Here is a 4,674-nt window from a genome sequence, read left to right on the forward strand (position 1 = left end):
GGTAAGGGGTCCCCCAGTAAAAATTAGTGGGATCCAATTCTCCGCCAGACATAATCTGGGCACCCCAGGGATTACACGGCCGAGGCGATCCTCCAGCCGCAGCGCCCAACCCCAAAGCCCCACTTTCTAAAGCTAAGGTACCCCAACTCGCTAGGCAGAGCCACGCGCTACTGAACATACTGCCAATCCAGTTCTAAACTGGGGTAGATAGTCGTCCAGCGCGGTACGTGAGTCCCCTGTTTGTATGGAGCTGGGGGGGTTCAGCCGATTCGTCTGCCAACAAGACCCCGAGAGGCCCCGGAGGAGTACAGTCAATCCATTTCATCCAGTCTTCTTGCTTGGTGTATGGAAGGGCCTAATTTGCTTAAGGTATACTCGCTGCGGGGGAGTCGCCAAGGTCGGGGTCCCAAGAGTTGTTGGAGAAAAAAGGTTCTCGTCCGTTGGGGGTGCTGGTGGGTGTAGGTGAGAGGTAATTTGGAAGGGTGGTAGGTTGGTGAGGGTATATTATTTGTAATTTTGTTATTTAGTTCTATTTTATCGTTTCTTTTCATCAAGGTCCATGGTCATGGTAACTTTGAGGTCAAGAAACCCAAAAAAGGAGAACCATATAAATACATATATGTCCTCCTTTTTATTTTTTTATTTTTATTTTTTAATTTTATTTTTTAAGGTAAGAATTTTTGAGAGTCCATGGTTATGGTAACTCCATAGTGCTAGTAAAGTGGCTAAAGGAAAGTATTATTGAGAGTCCATGGTCATGGTAACTCTATAGTGCTAGTAAAGAGGCTAAAGGAACGTTTTATTGAGAGTCCATGGTCATGGTAACTCTATAGTGCTGTTAGAGGTCTATTTTTATGGTCTTAATGGCCCCCTATCTTTTGTATGGGATGTGGGGTGTGTAGGGTGTAGGTGCAGTGTATGTCCAGGCGTACCTCCGTTGTACTGAGAGCCTCAGTGGGGGTCCAGTCCATGGTGGTGGTGTTGGTCCTCGAGAGGTTTAGGAGGTCCATCCTTGGTCCATGGGTCCCGGTGAGATTCTTTGGTTCTTTGTGGTGGTCTTTAGAGGAAGCTGCTGACCAAGGGATCCTTGAGGTTTTTATTCCTTTTGACGGCCAGGATGGGTGTGTGAAGAGGGAGTAGTTGTTTTGACTGGAGTCTTTTCTGGATACGGGTCGCCACCCGGTAGCTTGGTGAGTTGTATGGTGGGGGAGAGCCATCGGGTATGGTGGGGTTGAGCCGCTTTCTTGGGAGAGTTTCTTTTACATCGGTTCCTGTTGGTCTCTGGTTGGTGAGACCAGGTTGTCCCGTGTAGTCGAGGTAGTAGTGGTGGGGGCCTGGTGTTCCCTACGGTTACTTTTATTCTTATTTTGCTGTGGTGTCGTCCCACCTGTGGAGGCATTAGTCCTGCGGTACAGGATCGGTGAGAGCTTCGCCTTTCGCTGGATTAGCTGTTCGATGGAGTAGGTGGTTAAATCCGGTCCGTGGAGTGTCTAGAGGGGGACATTGGACGGAGTCAGGGTCCAGTAATGCTTTGGTTGGGGTGTAGGTGTATATCGAGGTAGGTGGTTACGGAGTTATAACCTGCTCCTGCTGATTTTCATTCCATACCACCCTGGACTGGGTATGGGATGGAAATGAAAGTTCAGAGGCCACCTTAACACTCTGCCTCTGCTCCGTTCCCTCAATCACCCTGGTCAGGGTATGATGTGGGGGAAGGTTAGGAGGGTTTGTGTTGCCCAAAAGGAGCCCTTCCCTATGTCAACCTTATGAGGGTATGACCGGGTCTCAGGGTCCCCTGGTATGGTGGGGGTTAGCCGCTTTTTTTGAAGGGTTTCTTTGTCCTAGGTTCTGGTTGGTCTTGGGTTGGTGAGACCCGGTTGTCCTGTGTCGGAGTTGTAGTGGTGGGAGCCTGTTGTGCCATTCGTTGAAGCCTGAAAAAGAGAGACGCTATGTAAGGCGAAGTCGACGTTCCTGCAATGAGACTCGGTTGCCAGTCGAAACTTTTTTCGGCTGGCCCCTCTGTGCGTCTCTTCTTAAAGTGTGTAGAGGGTCTAAGTGGATATCTATGCCCCGTCGAAATTTTTGGGCCCGTTTTTGTGGTGAAGTAGGGGGTCTGAGTAGCCATCAGAGTGCCCGGAGTCCTTGTTGTCTCGTAGATCTTCCATTGTAGTGTGTCCCTGTGTAAAACTCAAAATAAGGGTAAGAGAAAAGTACAAAAAAAATTGAGTAGCCAAAAGGAGGTACCCCCGAAGTCCGTGTGGAACCTGCCTTCCTTACAGCTGCACAACGGGTCTAGGGGTAGCCCAGCCACGACGCGTTTCTGCCTTACTCGGCTTCATCAGGTGGCAGGGAGGAGAAAAAGGTGCAAAAAAGTGCACTAGGTCCTAGTACGGTAAAAAGGCCGTATTTTGGACCGAAAAGATGGGGTGTGTGTGTGGGTATATGTGTGGTAGAAGTTCGATGGTCTGGAAGGTCTGTGAAGGTCCGTCGAAAAAATACCAAAAAGGGCGTAGATTCTCTGGGATGGGGGTCCGGTGATGTAGGAGTACCTAAATTTTTAGGGGAGAAATCGCAAGGATTTAAAGGCGGCTTTAAAAGTAGTTTGAATCCTGGGTGTAGCATGCAGCTAAGGGCTTTACCATTCAGTGGAGATGAAATCTTCGTATGGAGTGTAGGGTACCAGTTGGAGTCTTGGTCAAGGTGAGGGGTCTTTGGGGTGTAGCCTGGAGTTGGGGTCTAGTCGTTCAGCAGGGGTGGTCCTTCAGGATGAGGTGTACTAGTAGAGATCCAGCTTCCATCAAGTTAGGTGAAGTGTCTTCAAAGAGGTGTTTGAGCCAAGTGGTACTGAGACTGAGGGATGCTCCTCTTTTTATAGGAAAATGGCTGGGGCGTGGTTTTGTCAGGTAGCTCCAATCCTATTGGTGCATGAGGTGTGCATGCAGTGTCCATGTGAGGGGTATGGCAGTGGTTCGTCCAATAAGATCGCTGTTTAATTTGGATACGGCGTCTGTGAGTCTGTTAAGTGATGGGGAGGCCTCCATCGTTGATTCCTATGGGGAATAGTATGGGAGAAGTAGACACTTTGCTTTTGGGGTGCTGTTTAGGTTGTGGGTGTCCGAGAGGTACCAGGTCAATTTTAGGTAAGACTAGAAGTCTTAGGGGTCAAGATGAGCCATACGTGGAGTTCCTGTGATGTGTAGAAGTATAATAGATCCCTCTTTGAAAAAGGTGTGTTTGACCTTTGTATCCCCATAGACTTGTGTGTTAGCGTTTGGAGCGGTCTGCTCTAGTTGAGAGTTTGGGCCTGGAAAGAACCCAAGACAAGGTTCTGTGGTGACAGGAACGGTTGAGGGTAGGGTAGACATCCGTAGGAACATAATGAATCAATAGTTGGGGTTCTAGGTGGCCCATAGGTCTTGTTATAGGCCTTCAAATGTGGTAGAGATATTTTTTTCGCTTTTGAAGTAACGTCATTAAGTTTAGTGAAATGCGATGTGTAGTAGACACTTTGCTTTTGGGGTACTGTTTGGGTTGTGGGTGTCCGAGAGGTACCAGGTCAATTTTAGGTAAGACTAGAAGTCTTAGCGATCACGATGAGCCATACGTGGAGTTCCTGTGATGTGTAGAAGTATAATAGATCCCTCTTTGAAAAAGGTGTGTTTGATCTTTGTGTCACCATAGACTTGTGTGTTATCGTCTGGAGCGGTCTGCTCTAGTTGAGAGTTTGGGCCCGGAAAGAACCCAAGATAAGGTTCTGTGGTGACAGGAACGGTTGAGGGTAGAGTAGACATCCAAAGGAGCATAATGAATCTAAAGTTGGGTTTCTAGGTGACCCATAGGTCTTGTTATAGGCCTTCAAATGTGGTGGAGATATTTTCCCGCTTTTGAAGTCACGTCATTAAGTGTAGTAAAGTGCGATGTTTAGAGAGAGATGGTGGCCGTGTATTCTTGGTCTTTTTTTGTGGTGTTTAGAGGGCTGGAAACTTGTTTCTTAATTGAGGGGTAGTTGTAGGTAGGGTTTCTAGGGGGTAGTTTCACTTTGGCCCGCTCCGGGATGGTGCTTTTCTTGTCGTCTAGAATTGGTGCTTTTTAGCGGAGAGTAGCATCCATCGCGTTTTCGTCCATTTGGGATCCTGTGAATGCGGTAGATTTTGCCGTGTTGTCGTGTTTTCGTCCACTTGGGGAATGGGAGATATGGGTCCGAAAAAACTTTTTTTGCTGTTTCCAGTGATGTGTGTCCTCCGAAGTAGGGGTAACTTCTCCAGTAGGGGAATTCTTACCTGGGGGATGGTTTAGTGTTGAATATCAATACTTACCTGTGTGGAGGATGATTGTTGTAGGTTTTAATCCAGATAAATCGTTTGGGTGGTTCTTTTTTGGTTTTCCCATGCCTGTATCTTAGATATACAGTGGTCCAGCCTTCCTGGTAAGGCTTGTAGTAGGGTTGGTGTCGTATGGGTGGGGGTCTTACCTGGGTTTTTGGTTTGTTTGTGTATGGTGCAGAGGTGTGAGTGGGGTGAGCCTATGTTATAATTTGTTCCTTTTAACTCCTAAATTGGAGATACGTTCGTCAGGGTAAGTAGAGATCCCTTTACACCTGTGTCAGGGTGGTGGAGTCTTGTTCTTTGATGAAAATTTGTTTTTCTTTTGTCTTTGTCTTTTAGTTGAAAAAGG

The 4,674-nt window shown here is 47.4% G+C and overlaps 1 long non-coding RNA gene across 1 annotated transcript; it reads right to left on the reverse strand.

Moving 5' to 3' along the window:
* Window positions 1-276: 276 nt before the first annotated feature.
* Window positions 277-3,446, reverse strand: LOC139567300 (uncharacterized). Its single transcript, XR_011673331.1, has 2 exons — window positions 2,640-3,446; window positions 277-2,549 (listed from the first exon to the last, which is right to left on the reverse strand). It is a non-coding gene; the product is annotated as an uncharacterized lncRNA (long non-coding RNA).
* Between the last annotated feature and the right edge of the window lie 1,228 nt (window positions 3,447-4,674).

The sequence above is a fragment of the Salvelinus alpinus genome, unplaced genomic scaffold (genome assembly GCF_045679555.1).
Source record: "Salvelinus alpinus unplaced genomic scaffold, SLU_Salpinus.1 scaffold_200, whole genome shotgun sequence".
Taxonomy (NCBI): domain Eukaryota; kingdom Metazoa; phylum Chordata; class Actinopteri; order Salmoniformes; family Salmonidae; genus Salvelinus; species Salvelinus alpinus.